Source organism: Microcebus murinus, chromosome 18 (assembly GCF_040939455.1).
Source record: "Microcebus murinus isolate Inina chromosome 18, M.murinus_Inina_mat1.0, whole genome shotgun sequence".
NCBI lineage: Eukaryota > Metazoa > Chordata > Mammalia > Primates > Cheirogaleidae > Microcebus > Microcebus murinus.
In genome coordinates, this window is record NC_134121.1 from 59,104,921 (window position 1) to 59,121,202 (window position 16,282).

At 58.7% G+C, this 16,282-nt stretch overlaps 1 long non-coding RNA gene across 1 annotated transcript; it reads left to right on the forward strand.

Annotated features, from left to right (window-relative positions):
- The first annotated feature begins 14,042 nt into the window (after positions 1–14,042).
- On the forward strand, positions 14,043–15,152 carry LOC142861877 (uncharacterized). The gene is made up of 3 exons (XR_012912984.1): positions 14,043–14,136; positions 14,690–14,837; positions 15,104–15,152. It is a non-coding gene; the product is annotated as an uncharacterized LOC142861877 (long non-coding RNA).
- The last annotated feature ends 1,130 nt before the right edge of the window (positions 15,153–16,282 follow it).

Consider the following 16,282-nt stretch of genomic DNA (forward strand, 5'->3'; position numbering starts at 1 on the left):
GTTTAACATTTAAATCAGTGGATTGTTTGTTCCTGATGTGGGTGGGCCTTTTTCAGTCACTTGAAGGCCTGAGCAGAAGGAAAGGGTCACCCTCCTCCAAGTGAGACAGTGCTGCCTGGAGGCCTCCGAACTGGGACCCTGGCTTTCTCCTGCCTTGGGACTTGACATTGACTCTTCCTGAGTCTTGAGCCTGAGGCCAGAACTGACCATCAGCCGTGCGGGGTCTGCGGCTTGCCGAGCGCAGATCTTGGGACTTAGCTTCCATAAAGGCATGATGACATGAGCCAATTCCTTCTCTCTCTCTCTCTCTCTCTCTCTCTCTCTCTCTCTCTCTCTCTCTCTCTCACTCTCGTTCTCGCTCTTTCTGTCTTTGCATCTCTGGAGAACCCTGACTGATGCAGGAAATGTGCTCCAGAATCCTGGCATTGCAAAGCCTTTGACTTTTGCAAAAAACTGGTTAATCTGGAATCATCATTTCTTTCTTCGTGTGGTGTATGTGTGTGTTTTGGTTTGGGTTTTCCCCCAGTCAACAGGCTTATCCTTCTGATTGTAGAATAAAACCATAAGCTGCTAAAGCTGGAAGAGAAGCTTGGAATGAACTAGTGCAGGCTCTTCCAGCCCAGAGAGGCGGGGGCAGGCAGGACTGGCAGGGGGCTGGGCGTGGCCTCCCTAAGCCTCCATGGAGGCTGGGTCTCACTGTTGCTGTCCCTGGTCACGTGGCATGGGAGAAAATGGGCCGTCTCATGGGGGTTTATCCGGTGCCATGGCCCGGGTGGTTAGGTCACTTGCACATTTGCCCAAGCTCTGCGGATAGGAGGGTTTCGGCAGGATTCTAGACCTGCCAAGGCCCCGGGGCACAGCCCTGCGCCCAGGATGCAGGAGAGCCAGGGCGTCCCTGGCCCGCAGGGAGGGGCTCTGGGGAAGGAGACGCGCTGAGCATCCGGGGCTCAGGGACCGGTAACATCAGTGGAAGATGAGCCACCAAGGGAGAGGTCAGAAAGGGAGACTTGAGGTTAAAAACAAAAGAATAAAACCTCAGAATACATTCTCTTCCCTCTTCAGGAGAGGACATTTCGGTAGGGGCTGAAATTAAAATGTTGCCAGACCGACCCTCAGCTCAGGATCCGGCAAGATTTGGAGCCCGGGGTGTGGGGGACAGTGGGCCGGGAAGAGCTGTCCCCAGGCCTTCCAGCACCTTCTCTCTTCTCTCCCCTACACATCCTTTCCTGCACAGCTCCACTGCCCCCAAGGCTGAGATGTTCCTTATTTCATGCCTCTGTCCCTTGGCAGTGTGACACCTAGAAACCCCTGTGGAGTCTACGTGGAATGGATTCTGGAAGGTTCTGGCCTTGTAGACAGGGCCGAATTCGGACTTCATGGGCCTTGGGCACCTTTGCCTTCCTGGGCCCCTCCCTCCATTGAACCGTGCGAGCGCCTGTATGTTATGACAGTGTTGGTGTCAAGACCGATAGAACCCAGTCTGGGTTCATTACGGACTCAGCATTAGACTCATTTCTTCTTCTGATTTTAAAAGAAATTAAAATTAAAACATGCTTGTGGTTCCCTAAAAGACCATGGGTGCTGGTGGAGAAGGAGGCCCGGCTCCCACAGGCTGGGGCAGGAGGCCTCAGTGCTCCCCATGCCCTGCCCCCCGGCAGAAGGGGAAGGGGAAGGGGAAGGGGAAGGGACCTTCGGCGTCATGGGCAGTGGCAGAGCCAGACAGCAGGGAATCCTTGAGCCCTGCCCTCCGTCCTCCCAGAACCTGCCATCTGGGGAAAGACGGGCTGAACAGACTCTTTTATGAAAGGGCGTGAGGGTGCCACCTGCTCGTGCCCCTCCTGCTGCGGGCGTTGGCAGGGTCTGTGCCCACCCTCTGCCCACCAGCGTGGGTGCAGAACTCAGCACCTGCGGAGTCCTCAGGGAGGTGTGCCCGATTGCCTTCGGGGGCTGTGGGAGAGGAGGAGGAGGGGTTCCCTGGCTGCTGGGTGTGGGGCAGGCTGGCCGCCGGGCAGGCGCTGAGCACAGGTTTCTAGGGGACAGCTGCTTGCTTAGGCCTGGGCAGTCCCGCCTGTCCAACGGGCACTCCAATAAGGCCATGCCCTGATTGCTCCCTGGAAGGAAGGAGGTGACAGCCCCAGCTCAGTCTGAGCAACAGAGGAGCACAAGGACTGACAGCTTCTAGAAGGCTCCACAGATGGGTAGGGAGAAGACCCTGGAGACCTTCAGGGAGTCACAGCCTGTTCCCACCTCCTCTCCCCCTGGCCCTTGTGCCTGCCGGGCTCGGCTGGAAGAGCTGGGAGCCCTGCACGGGCTGCCCACACCCTGCCCCAGGAGGGTCTGGCGGAGTGTCTGTGTGTCGGGCCACACTGGTCCTGCCCTGTGGCCCTTCGGGTCCTCTCCAGACCCACCCGCCGCCTCGGTGTCTCTCTGTAGTTTTCCACTTGTGCCCAAGTTGACCCATGACACACACCCGAGATCATCCTGGCTTCCCCCCTCCCTGCCGACCCCAATTCAGGGAGGGCTTGGGGACGGCGTGAGAGGAGGTGGACGGAAGCCCCGGCTGGCCCAGTGCAGGTCACAAGGGGTGGGTGGGCCTGTCCCCAGGCTCACACTCGGGATCCCGCCGCTGTTTTGTTCACAGCCTCACAGGCGTTCTCTGGCAGAGCGGAGGGACGAATTAATTTATCCTTTGTTGACTCTGAAAGTCTAAAGCTCCCCAGCAGAACCGGCTAATCTCTTTCTCCTAGAGGCACAGTGCTGTTTGTAGAAGGATCTGAGCCTGCTGAGTGGCACCTGCACTGGGGTGGCCCGCAGGGCGCACTGCCCTCCTCCCGGCCCCTCCCGCCAGGCCTCCGGGCTCTGGTCTACCGTTCCCTGTGCCTGGAACCCCCGCCCCGAGCCTGGGAAGGAGACTTAAGATTGGGGGGGAGGGGAGGGCGGGGCCACCTCTCTGTGTGTCCCTCTGTCCCCTGCACAGGCTTTGGTGCAGCCCTGTGGCAGCTATGGAGCTGACGACTTACGGAAGTGCCCATCTCCCTTTCTTCCTGCATCTGTGTGACCCAGATGCCACCCGTGCTTGGCACGTGGAAGGCGCCAGTGTGTGGAGGGTGGGGGCCAGACGGGCCTCCCGCCGTGAGAAGGGCAGGTCCCCCGCGGCGTGGGTGGGCTCCCGTGACCTGGCACGAAGCCGGGCGGCTTCCAGTCCAGGCTTCCCGGGCTGCGCCTCACGGGCCGGAGCACTTTCAAAGACTGGCCTGTGGGGTGTGCCCTGCCGAGAACTGGAGCCACCGTATCACCCCGGAAAGGGCACAGAACACGAGAGGGGGTGGGACAAGATCCAGCCTTTCAGTGCCGCCTGCTCTGTGAGGCTCCTCTTGTCCCGATGTGGCCAGGTCCCCTCGGTTCTCTGAACGTGTCCCGGGCCGGCCCTGCCTGGAGCCTGGCCCCTGGGAACCCCATTCAGACTGGCCGCCCCCGAGGGCAGGGACGGGTGCTGGTTCCCCCGAGTGCCCGGTGCCTGTTGCAGAGGGTGGAGGAGTGAGGAGCACGGCGCATTCGGCACAGGCCTTTCCTGCTCCATCCAGCCCTGAGGGTCCTGGGGCCCCTTGAGTCAGGGCAGGGCGGAGGGGCTTTCTCCAGCAGTCCTGACTCGACAACCCAACGCGCTAACTCGCCAGAGCCCTCTCTCTGGCCATGCACTGGGCTCAGTGCCTATGGGGTCAGTATTACCAGCCCCATTACACAGATGGGGGAAACTGAGGCTCTGAGGGGTTGGGGAATTTGCCCAAAGTCTCAACCAATGACATGGAGGCAGGATCCGGCCCGGCAGCCAGCCCTGGGCCGCTGAGCACTGCCCTGTGTTCCCACCTGGGGCATGAGACTCTCCCAAGGCCCTGCCACAGATCTCGGCTGGAGGGTGGTCTGACGGCGTCTGTGTCCACAGCAGGGTGGGGGGCCGGCCGGCCGCCTCCCTGGCAGCCCCAGAATGATCCCAGCCGGGCACAGCCACAGGCTCCTCTCTGCTGCACCTGCCTCGCCGGGCAAGAGGCATAAGCACAAAATGCACCAGGGAGTGACGGCTGCGGAGGGGAATGTGGCTGAGAAGGGTAAGAAGTGCCCGGGGATGGGAGGCTTTGATGTTGGCTGTGCCCTATGCCCCCACCGGTCCCCAAGCTGTCAGTGCCTAAACTCCAGTCCCATCCTTTTCCCCTTCCTGGGACTCGATGAGCAAATCCTTCACCCACACGAACCAGCAGATGCTGCTGGGCCGCCCATGGGTGGCAGCGTCCTGCCCCTCCCAGGCTCGGGGGTGCAGGGGCCGGCAGGTGTGGGCCGGGCCTGCGCAAGGGGCCGCAGGGGATAGCATCCCTCCCTCAGCTGCTGCGGGGTGGAGTGGAGGCCTAGGAGGGCGGGAGGGACCCCACGGGGGGCCTTGGCAGTGCTCGCTGGGGCCGGGGCAGCGCAAGGAAGATGCTCCCGGGACCCCAACACGAGGAAATGGTCCTGGACTCGGGGCAGGTGGCAGGAGGGCTGGGAGCTTTGTGAAGGCGAGTGCGGGGGACGCAGAAGGCGGCCGTAGACGGGGCTGACAGCCAGGTGAGGGCTGGGTGTGGGGAGGCAGGGAGCTACTGACAGGCCTCAAGGGTACTTGCAGGCTGGACACTGAGAGGTCAGGGCCCATCCAGGCCCCAGGCCTGGGTGAGGCAGGTGACCTGGGAGTGGGGAGGAAGTGCCCCCAGGAGCAGGGCTGGCCGAACTGCCGCAGAAAACTGCAGCCCAGTTGCAGCCCGGTGTGTCTTGCTCCTGGGGGAGTCCTGCAGGGGTGGCCCAGACTCCTGCTCCGGGACATGGGGGCCTTGGCTGCTCTTGGCCAGTCTCAGCTTTGGGGCTCTGCTGGGACAGCAGGAAGAAGAGCAGCTGGTTTCTTGCTTGGGACCCTTTCAAGACAACGTCCAGGGTGCAGGTGAGTGAAGGACCAGGCCTTGCAGAATCTGGGAGTTTGCGGCTCCTGGTCTGAGAGCTGCTGCTCTTTGCTGCCCTCCACAGGGCAGTATGCAAACAGCAGCCCCTTTGTTGTGACCGCAAAATAGCGACTATCCAGTGCCGTGGGAGGCAGCAGGACAGGGACGGATTGTGATTCTGTGCCCAGGTGCCTGCTGATATTCTCCCCATTGCTGTGGAATTCGGGTTTGTGGCCACAGGACTAAACTAATTAGGGTGAGCTGAGGTGACGAGCCGCCTGCTGATGTGTTCAGACGGCCTGGTGCTGAGAGCAGCTCTCGCCACACGCCCAGGGTCAGTTCCAGCAGGGACTCTGCCTGGCAAGGTGCTCACACCTGTGATCCCAATTGTTAGGGACCGACCTTCCACAGCCCCACCGGACAGAAAAGCAGAGACATCGAGGATCCAATCACACAAGAGGGGGTTTATTTTCTGGATAGCCAGGGTCCAAGCCCCAGAGCACCAACGCAGTGGCCACTCTCGCAGGCAAGGACCCCGACCGGAACAACGGCATGCCTTTTATCCCCATGGTGCACAAGCTGCGCACAAGCTGACTACGCATGGATCATGCGTTGACCTTTAAAATGATTGGTTGCCCACTATTGCCTTTTGAAATAATTGGCGGGTTGGTTGCCCTCTATTGCCTGATGGGCCAGTCGCCCGTGCTTCAATGACCTCATCCCATAATTCCCGTTACAGCGGTGTAGCGAGCAAGCAATGACCAGAAGCAAAAGTTTGTGGTTAGCTCATTGCCCCACCCAAGTAAATTCCCGACAATTGGAAGAATTCTTCTGCCCTTCCTCTGTCCTACAAATTCCTCTGCCCTTCCTCTGCCCTACACCAATCCCAGCACTCTGGGAGGCTGAGGTGGGAGGATCATTTTAGGTCAGGAGTTCGAGACCAACTTGAGCAAGAGTGAGATCCCCGTCTCTACTAAAAATAGGAAAAAAGAATTAGCCAGGCATGGTGGCGTGCTCTGTGGTGCCAGCTACTCGGGAGGCTGAGGCAGGAGGATCGCTTGAGCCCAAGAGTTTGAGGTTGCTGTGAGCTAGGCTGATGCCACGGTACTTTAGCCTGGGCCACAGAGCAAGACTCTGTCAAAAAAAACCCCACAAAAAACGGGGTCTCTGTTGTCTTTGCACAGAAGCCTGGTCTCCTAGTCAGGGTGGGCTCTCTGTTAGTGCAAGTGTGTTTGCTATTGGTGTCACCCCAGTTTATTTTTTAAATAGCAAAACCAAAACGAAGCCATTGAATCAAGTTTTGTGATATGGAGAAGGCCTGTATCTATTTAAAAAATTTGTTTTGAGACAGGGTCTCACTCTGTTGCCGGGCTAGAGTGCCGTGGCATCAGCCTAGCTCACAGCAACCTCAAACTCCTGGGCTCAAGCAATCCTCCTGCCTCAGCCTCCTGAGTAGCTGGGACTACAGGCACATGCCACCATGCCTGGCTAATTTTTTCTATAAATTTTTAGTTGGTCAATTAATTTCTTTCTATTTTTAGTAGAGACGGGGTCTCGCTCTTGCTCAAGCCAGTTTCGAACTACTGACCTTGAGTGATCCTCCCCCCTTGGCCTCCCAGAGTGCTAGGATTACAGGCGTGAGCCACCGCGCCTGGCCTATTTTTAATTGAGATTTTTACTGAGGTAACTTGTAGACCCACATGCCATTAACAAATGGTACAGAGAAACCCCTTGTGCCCTTGACTCAGTTGCCACCACCAGTCAAAACCCAGAGCGCGCCTGTCACCGCAAGGCCCTCCCATCTCTGCCCTTGTGCAGCTGCCCGCCTCCCTCCCGCCTCTTCCGGTCACTGATGTTCTCCGTTTCTAAAGCTCTGCCATGTCGGGAAGGCTCTGTAGGTGGAATCTGGACCTCGGTGCCCCTGGGCCTTCAGACTCAGACACCGTCAGCCTCCCGGCTCTCTGCCTTCGGAGTGCAAGTGACACCCCCGGCCCCCGGCCCCCGGGCTTTGGGCTGGGGCTGGAACCGCGCCCTACGGTGGGCAGTCACAGGACTGTTCAGCCTCCGTAATCGCGCGAGCTGATCTCCCATGACAGATCTCTTTCTAGATATCTGTACATATCCCGTTGGTGCTCTCTGGAGAACGGCAACTAATACGGTATTAACCTCTTGGAATCGCTCTTTGGTCCTCGCGTGACTCCCTGGAGACTCACAACGTTGCCGTGTCGGCAGTTCTTTCCCGTCACTGTGGCGGAGCGTGCCACGGTGCGGATGTGGGCGCGTTGGGCTAGCCACGCCTCATGGAAGGACACCACGGAAGGTTGCTTCCTTTTCTTGTTTGTGTATGACAAATAAAGCTGCCATGAGCATTTGTGTGCAGATTTTTACGTGAATGTAAACTCTCATTTCTCCGGGATAAATGCCCGAGAGTGCAGTTGCTGGGGCAGATGGCAGTTAGTGGCATGTTTAGTTTTACAAGACACTGCCGCGCTATTTTGCGGAGTGACGGTACCACTGCCACCAGCCACGCGTGGGCCCATTTCCCTGCTTCCTCATCAGCGTTTGTTATTGCCACGATTTTTTAATTTTAGCCATTCTGATAGGTGTGTAGGGACATCCCGTTGTGGTTTTAATTTGCATTTCCCTAATGGCTCATGACATTGGATGGATTTTCATGTGCTCATTTGCCATCTGTGTGTCTTATTTGGTGAAATATTTATTTATATCTTTTGCTCATTTTCTAATTAGATTCCTTGTTGCTTTATGGCTGAATTGAGAGTTCTTTATATATTCTAGGTACTGCTCCTGTGTTGGATGTGCGCTTTGTGACTCATCCGGTTTTAACATAGAAAAGATACACCCCTGTGAGTCAAAACTGAAATACTATAAAGATGTAAATATTAATACTTTCAGATCACTCCCTTTTAAAATTGCAGATAGATGTTCTCAGAGGAGGGTGGTAGTATTGTGTTTCCAAAGGCCTTTTGAATCTTGACAGAGCCCCTGTGCTTCTAGACAACCCGAAAAGCAAATTAATGCATGAATACAAATGCAAGGTTTCAGGGGGCGATACCCCCCCTTTCTTAGCTCTGGTAATTTGAGCCTCCCTCCCTTCCCTCTCTCCTTCCTCATGCTGAAATCCTCAAACAGAACAGAAGGGGTAAACCAGAAATAAGCGTGTCCTCCGCGCCCGCCCCCTGCCCCTGGAAGCAGATCGCATGCGTCACTAGCAGCTTGTCCTTGGCGCCCCTCTCTCTGCCCCTGTGGTGTCACAGGGTCACTCCAGGCTCAGACAGAGCCACCTTGTTCTCCAGCTGCCTGTCCACCTCCTTTGTCTGGTTGTCATCCTGCTATCGGTCCTTTTCTTTTCAACTCGAGTCTCTTTACCTCTCCGGGGAGGTGTCCCTGGGTCTCACTGGTTGCAGGTATCTTTCCCAGTTCCCCATTTATTCACTGCTATCACGTGTTGCCCTGTGCCCTGCAGGTCCAGGAGGGTGGACACAATCCCCCCCCCCCAGAGCTGGAAAGGGCAGCTGTGCCCTCAGGGAGCTCACACTCGGGCCCGGGGGGGACAGGCAATGGGAGACCCCCCAGCTCCCCAGCTGCGGCCGGCTGCCCTCAGCTCTGTGCTGGGCCTGGAGCTCTGGGAGGAGCTGGAAGGAGAGAGGGGGAGAAAAGGGACTTCTTTTCCACTTCTTGCTTTTGGTGGCATCGCCCATCCCTACAAGAGCAGCCAGCCAGGGCGTCAGCTACCAGCTTCTGCGGCCCCAGTTCCATCACAGCCTTGGGGCTACCAGTGCCAGGCAGTCCAGGCCCCTGGACAGTCACCTCCGGACCAGGACACACTCCGAGCCCTCGGAGTGTCTGCCAGTCTGTGCCCCTCTTAAGATCTTAGGGCCCCAGGCTGCACCCCTCTTCAGACGCCCAGAGCTGCTTGGGACACTCCCACAAAGCTGGGCCCTCCGGCAAGGCCACCCCCCACAACCCATCCCACGTGCCGCCTGCTCCAGCCCTAGAGCTGGGAGCTGCTTCCTGTCACCGTTAATCCCTTCTCTCCTCCCGCCTTCCAAACCTGTGCAGCCAGCTTCCTATATTCGATCCCGGTGTTTGGAATCCCTAACAGTTTTTCAGCTTTCCTGACTGGACTGTGCCCAACATGCTGTATCAGATGGTGGCAGGTGCTATGAGAAGAAGAGATCTAGGAGGGTAATGGGACAGGGGGGACAGCGTGGGAGGGAGAGATTCCAGTCTTCAATACAATGACCAGGTGGTACTGAAGCGGGTGAGGGAGCTGGCTGAGCGAGCAGATTGGCCAGAGAGTAACATTCCAGAAACAGAGAAGAGCTAATTCAATGGCTACGAGACAGGAACAGTTCTGTGTGTTTAGGATAAAGCAATGAAGTCAGAGCAGCTGGGTGCATGAGCCAGGATGAGGCAGGGCCTGGGGCACAGAGACACACAGTCACTGAATATTCACATCTGGGCTGTGCATTACAGGAACGTGTGTCACTTCTGGGTGGAGGCACTGAGGAGCAGGTGTGTGACACCCATCCTTCCCTCCCTGTCTTGATGATCGCTGGAGGCACGAGCCTGGATCCCTGAGTCACCGCCTGGAGTAGCTGCCACCCTGGAGAGCTGCCTGCCCTGCACCCGGCTTAGCGTGAGAGATAAGTCAGTCTGGACTGCATCATGCCTTGGAGACGTCAGGGTTTATTTGCCACTGCTGGAAAAATGAACTCATCCTGACAAATGCAGGCACGAGGTCAGAGGTGGTCGGGTGTTGGGGGGCGAGGCCAGATCCTACAAGGCCTTATGGGTCTTGGTAAGGACACCAACATTTAACTTGGCCTCCAAGTGGGATGGGAACCAGCTGTCTTGTGTCATTTGGCTTTGATTTCATCCCCCTACACAGAAATCTTTAATTTTTATGAGGTCAAATTTATTATATTTTTCTTAATTAAGCTTCTGGGTTTTATATCTTGCTTAGAAAGGACTTTTCCATGTTGAATTTGCCTACATTTTCTTCTCGCACTTTCATGGTTTTATTTTTTTACATTTACATCTCCGCGGCATCTGATGTGGAGTTTGTGTCAGGAGTGCGTTCGGGCTGTTGAAGAATGTGAAATGGTTCTGGAGGTCTGGTGGCTGCGTGACAGGGCCGGTTTCTGACTCTTTGAAACGCTCTTGAGAAATCCTTTGGGGCCTGACGCCGGGTCTGGGCTGGCAAGGGCGTGGGCGAGAGGGGGACCCCAGCAGATGCCCAGGGAGGGCCAGGCCGGCTGGGCAGCTGCCTGTGACAACTGGACAGTCACGAGTGCTGAGACGTTATGGGACTAAATCCCAGCGCTAGTGCCGAGGAACTCAGGTGTGCACCTCGACCTTACACAACCTCGGCGTGAGGGGTTCCGGGCCCACCGCAGCAGGCGTCCTCCTGTGGACGTGACGAGGGTCTTTTGTGAGGCGCCCTGTCTTCGGGCCACGGTGGCAGGGAGCCCGGGCAGGCCCTGCCGTCAGCACCCCTGTGTCAGCACGTAGTCATGCTGTCTCCCGGGAACAAGCGACTTGTTTTTATTGCCTCATTTTAAACACCTCAGCGTGCCTCCCGCGGAGCTGCGTGGTTTGGAAAATCACAAGACGAAGCCGTGCCCAGCCCGGCCGTCCCGGATGGCGTCCCCCCCACAACTGGGCCACCTCGGGGACCCCAGCGTGGCGACAGGGAGGTCGGGGTCGGGGCCGGCCTGCCATGAAAGGTCACCCACGCGCCCAGAGCGAGGCGGGCGCGGGAGCTCGGCCGCGCAGGCATCGGAGCCGAACGTGGGGCGCGGGTGGCGTTGGGAAGGCCAGTGCCCAGGCGCCCGCCCGGAACAGCAGAGGTGGCGGCGCCGACGCAGGCAGGGGACCCGCGCGAAGGCTGCACATCCCGGTCTAGGCCCCGCCCCTTCCGGGCCCCGCCGCTCCGGGCCCCGCCCCTCCAGGACCCTGGCCCCGCCCCCGCCACAGCGCGTGCCGCCTGAGGGGCGGGGCGGCCTCGTCCCCGAGGCGACAGCGCCACCTGCCGGAGCCTGCGCGTCTGCACACGTGGCACCGGCGCCCGGATCTCCTGCCGCCTCCATCCAGCGCGCCCTGGGGCCGGGACGCCCGTCCGCAGGGCGACGTTTCGGGGGCCCCGCCCCTGTCCCTGAGCGCCGCGGCCAGGAGCCTGGGCGACCTGGAGAAGGGTCTGATTCGGGCTCTGGTCCGCGGGCGCTTCGCTGGGACTCCCCGACCTCGGGGACAGCGACCTCCCGCCTCCCTCCGGGGCTGCTGGGGCGAGGGGCTCACCACGCCGGGCGCTCCGTGTGCACCGCCCTCGCCCGACCTGTGGAGTCCGGCCGTTCTCTCTCCATCTTAGAGACGAGGAAACTGAGGCACAGAGAAGCCCCCCCCCGCTGGGCGGTGAGGCCTGGGATTGGACCCCACCCAAGCTGGTTGGCTCCAGTCACCTGTGGTTCTCTGCCCAGGTGGCAGCTTAGCGGTCACCTCCTCCAGGAAGGCTTCCTTGCCCCTCCACATTAGGGAGGGCGCGCTGCCGTGTGCTCACCTGGCAGCCAGCATGCCCCATGGTGGCCCTCGCAGCTGTGGCCGTCTGTTCACTTGTCTGCTTTCCCTGCGCTCCTGAGGGCCACTTGTGTCTGTCTTGTTCATCTGCCCTCGTGATGAACCAAACCCGCAACTGAGCAATGCAAAGCCAACCTGCACGGGGCTGAGAGCTGTGAAGGAGGAGCCAGGTCACAGGCTGCCCTGGAAGCCCATCTCCCACTGGGGTGGCCCTCCAAGGAAGGCGCTGAGCTGGGCTTGGAGCCCCGTGGAGGCAGGATGTCTGCCATGCTCGGGGGTGGCGCCAGGACCCTTGTCCATCAGTGAGGTCCAGGGGCAGCTCCCAAAGCTGGTCACAGCTCACATTTGGCTGGGGCGTCTTATGGGGTGCTGACTTGTCACTCAAAACTTTCCGCTCCATCTGCCCTCCTGCACCTTAATCAGGTCAGACCTCTGAGCCCGTCCTCTGAGCAGGTGGGCCACCTCTGAGGTGGTGTCCACTCATGCTCCCCAGCGCTGGGTACCCAGGGACAGGAGGAAGGCTGGGCATGCCCTGGCTCCCACGTGGCTTTAGGTCTGATCCCTGCCCTTCCACACCTGCCCCCCAACCCATCAACCTCCCCCAGACCATACACCTGCAGAGGGCCGGGGCTGTTGGGTTCTCCTTCCCCCGTGCCCGGATTTAGTCGGCACCCAATCACAGATGAGGGACTCTCCGTCTGTGTCCCTTTCCCCACCTCCGTGGAAACTGTGTCTGTGTCCGTCTCTCCATTCCAGGCTGAGCTGTCTTCTGCTGGGAACCTGCACCGTCAGCCATCACCTCCCTCTTCGAGCGTGGACATTCTCTCTTGGAACATAAATGTGCTCAAGGCTCTTGGATCACAAATCAAGGAGTTGTCTCCCCCCCACCCCACCCCCCACCCAGTCTCCACTTCCTCCCTCTCCTGGACTCTCCCACCCCTTCCCCATCCTTCCTCTATGGCCCTTGCCATGGTCATGGTCATGGTCATGGTCATCGATGACTGTTCCCTCCACTGCCAACTTGCCAACCCAAGAGCTGCAGCTTGGTTCTTCACGGGCAGTTCCGGGCGTGTTCGACTCCAAACCTTGGGTCCCTTGTCTGCTGGTGCAGTTCTGTCCTGGTTTTCCTCCTGGCTCTTTGACTCAGTCAGCATCCCTCTGCTCTTGACCCTTGTGTCGCTGTGCCCTGTCCCTCTTTGTCTCTAGTAATTTCCTTTCCTCTGAAACCTGCTTGGTGTCTTGGTGTAGATTTCTTCGGCTTATCCTATTTGTAGTTCGGTGTCTTGAATCTGTAGCGTCTGTCTTTCACCAAATCTGGGAAGTTTTAGCCACTATTCCTGCAAATGCTTGTTCAGTCTCGCTGGCTTTCTCCTCTGGTGATGTGAAGGTCAGACCTTTTGTTATTACCCCTGAGGCTCTGTGTACTTCTTATCTGTCTGCTTTCTCCCTGTGGTTCGGATTGGGTAAATCTGATTGATGTGTCCGAAAATTCCCTGATTTTGCCCCCTTCTCTGTCATCTCTTCTCTACAACTGAGTCCAACAGGGAGTTTAAAAAAAAAATCTGCTATTATATCTTGGAGTTTTATAATGTCCACTTGATTCTTTTTTATACCTTCTGTTTCTTTGCTGAGGATTTCTATATTTTCTTTGTTTCAAGAGAATTGGTAACTACTTGTTCAGTTATTTTTATGATAGTTGCGTTAAAGTCGTGGTCACATAATTCGAACATCTGACCCATCTTGGTGTTGGTGTCAGTCAGCTGTCTTCTCATTCATCTTGTGATTTTCCTGGTTCTTGGTGGGACCCGTGAATTTGATTGTATCCTGGACATTGTGACCATTATGTTAAGAGATTCCAGGTCCTGTTTCAATCTTTTACTTCAGTAGCAGTTGCCCTGGTTAGGCTTAGCATGCAGACCTTGGCCTACTTTCGTGGGCTGTGGTTCCAATGGCAGTCTAATTTTCAGAGCCTTTTCAATGCTATCGAGGCCAGCCTGGTTTCCGTGGTGCTGCCTGAGGGGCAGAAGGAGCTTTCCTAGAGGGACACCTGTGGCCTCCAGGTGGGAGATGAGTCTCCAGCTCACTTCCTGGGCCAGCTGCTTGTGGTGGTGGGCCTTCCCCTCGCCATCAGCGTCCCCCGTCTCCCTGCTGTGAGGTGTCTTTGGGTAGGGAAGTGGAATTTCAGGCCCAGAAAGGAGGAGAGGGTTACCCTGGCCGATTACTGTCAGAGGGCCTGGCTTGCCCGGTGTTTCGGTGGGACTCCTATTTCATCCAGGAGAGAACCCCTACTTGGGCCGCCTTCTGTTGCTAGGTTGGGGGGTGGGGAAAGTATGCCTCGGTTGGTCCCTCCTTCTGTTGGTGAGGGTGAGGGGTGTCACAAGCTGTCCTGCTGTCACGTTTCTGACTTGGTCCTGGGGCCTTAGCTGGCTCTCCTTCTCTCCACCATTCAGAATTGTGTTGTGCTGTGTCGGTGTCTACACTGCACTTAGCAGACAAGCACAGGGAGAGCCCCGTCTCTGCTGCCTCCCCCAGCCTGGAAGCCGCTAAACATTTGGCTGTTTGAAGGAAAGAGATGAACGTAAGAACCTTGAGCCGGACTTTTCTCTGCAGAGCGCAGAGGCACCGGCTCCCGCTGGACCTCTGAGGGCCAGGCTAGCCCCCGAGGCTGGCCAGCTTCCTTCACAACCTGCGTGACTTGGCGTTTGGTGGCATCTCCTTGCAGCAGTGGGCACCGTGGGTTCTGGAGAAGCCCTGGGGCATGCGTTCCTGCGTGGCTTGTCCTGCAGAAACCTCGGGAACCCTGGGGAAAAGCAGCCAACTGCTCCTCAGCTAAGGGGGTGGAGGGAAGCAGGGGGGTGGGAAGCCCCCCACCCCAGAGAGACCCCCTGGGAAACAGACCCCTGCTGTCCCAAGATGATGGCTACTGATGTGATGGGGGCGGTTGTGACGATGGCGGTGCCAGCCCTGGAGTGGGACTCAGAAGGGTCGAAGGACGAGAACTAGGAGCTGGCCCAGAGCCCCTGAGGGCCAGTGTCTTTCTCTGTGCTCCAGCAGGGAGTTTCCCCGGCAAGCACACAGCAGGCCGGGGGGCCACAGGCATCCTGGGTACATTGCTTTCCCTGCCCCGGCAGGTATCTGGGCTCCCCCGTGGAGGCCATTAGCTGACAGCTGACAAAGCTCACAGCTCGGCCACAGGCCTTTATTCCGGGGGTGATGGCCGCTGGCTCCCAGGACCCATCTGGCCTCCCAGCTCCTTGCTGCCCGGACTCTCTGCCACTGGTCAGCGTGTAAACACCTCTGTGGGGCATGGGGGGAAGGAGGCTCCGTGAAGGCAGCTTTTGAGGGATGGGGAAGAGAGGGGGACCCCAGAAGCTAGTTCTTTCCCTCCAGTTGTGTTTCCTCCCATAAACAGAGGCAGTGTCTTTCTGCACCCAGCGCTGTGCGGGGAGGGCATGGGCCCCACAGGGGAACCAGCCCCGCCCTGCTCTCTGCTGCCATTTGCAAATCCGAGATCCTCAGCTCGGCCCTCTGCACGCGCCCGGCAGGCCCAGGAACGCAGCGCAGTGAGTCGGCTCTGCAGTCCTGCCCGACAGGTGACGATTCGGAACGCGGGAGGTTTCCAAGAGCCAGTGTCTTTGCACAGGGCTGGTCTCTCCCGGCACCTGGCAGGGCGAGGGGCTGCCCCCTGACCGAGTGGGAAGCTGAGGCTCACGGGGGCCGGGCCCCCCGGGCACAGCTCCGACAAGATGAGTCTTGTCTCCCTCCTGCCAGGGCCCAGCCCCTGCCCCACCCTCCAGGCCTGTCCCTGTCCCTCTCACCTCTCCTGCCAGGGCCCAGCCCCTGCCCCACCCTCCAGGCCTGCCCTTTTCCCTCTCACCTCTCCTACTGGGGCCCAGGAGGTGTGACCCGGGCACCTGTGGGCAGGGCCTGCTCTGTCCGGCCCTCCTTCCCCAGCATGTATTTAGGCTCCTCCTGGGCTGCCTCCCCCGACCGGCCCACCATCTCCCTGGAATTTCCACAGCCTGAGTCACCCAGGCTGGCTGAAGCTGGTGAGTGTGCCACCCGGCACGGGGCACTGCCATGAGCCACCGGCTCCTGTCCCCTGCGCTTAGGAGAGGGAGTAGAGCCCAGAGCCAAAGCCACATGCTCATGTGGCCACGCTAGGGCCTAACAGTGGGGTTCGCTGGGGGCCAGTTTTTAGGAATAGAGTTGGGGGGTGGGAAGGGGCGTTTCCCCCCACCCCAAGCCAAGAGAGGGAGCCCCAAGAGAACCACTGGCAGTTAGCTGAACTTCAGAGTCCAGGCCCCGGGGCACACGATGTGGGGAGAGTTCTGGGGGGCTTGGCCACGTGGGTGCAGGGGGGCAGCCCTCTCTAGCTGCCTGGGGCCGCGCTCCGCATGTCTCCTGTTTCCTAGAGGAGGATGCCCAGAGCTTCGATGTGACGCCAGGAGGGGAGGCCACGTGGGACACTCCTGAGGGGCTCGCCGCTGGAGAGGCTGGGACCTGCGGTGCCCTGGGCCACCTTCCGTGGGCTCCCTCCAAACGTGGGCCCCTCTCCCCTTCCAGTCAACATTAACAATGAAACGCTCCACCGGAAACTGAAGGCCCCTCCGTCCCACCCCAACCCCGCTCTTCTTCCTCCTTTCCCGGAGCTGGCTGCTGTCCTCGTGCCGCGAACGTGCTGGCTTCGGTTGGATGGGAGGTGTTTGGGCGTTCTCTTTGTC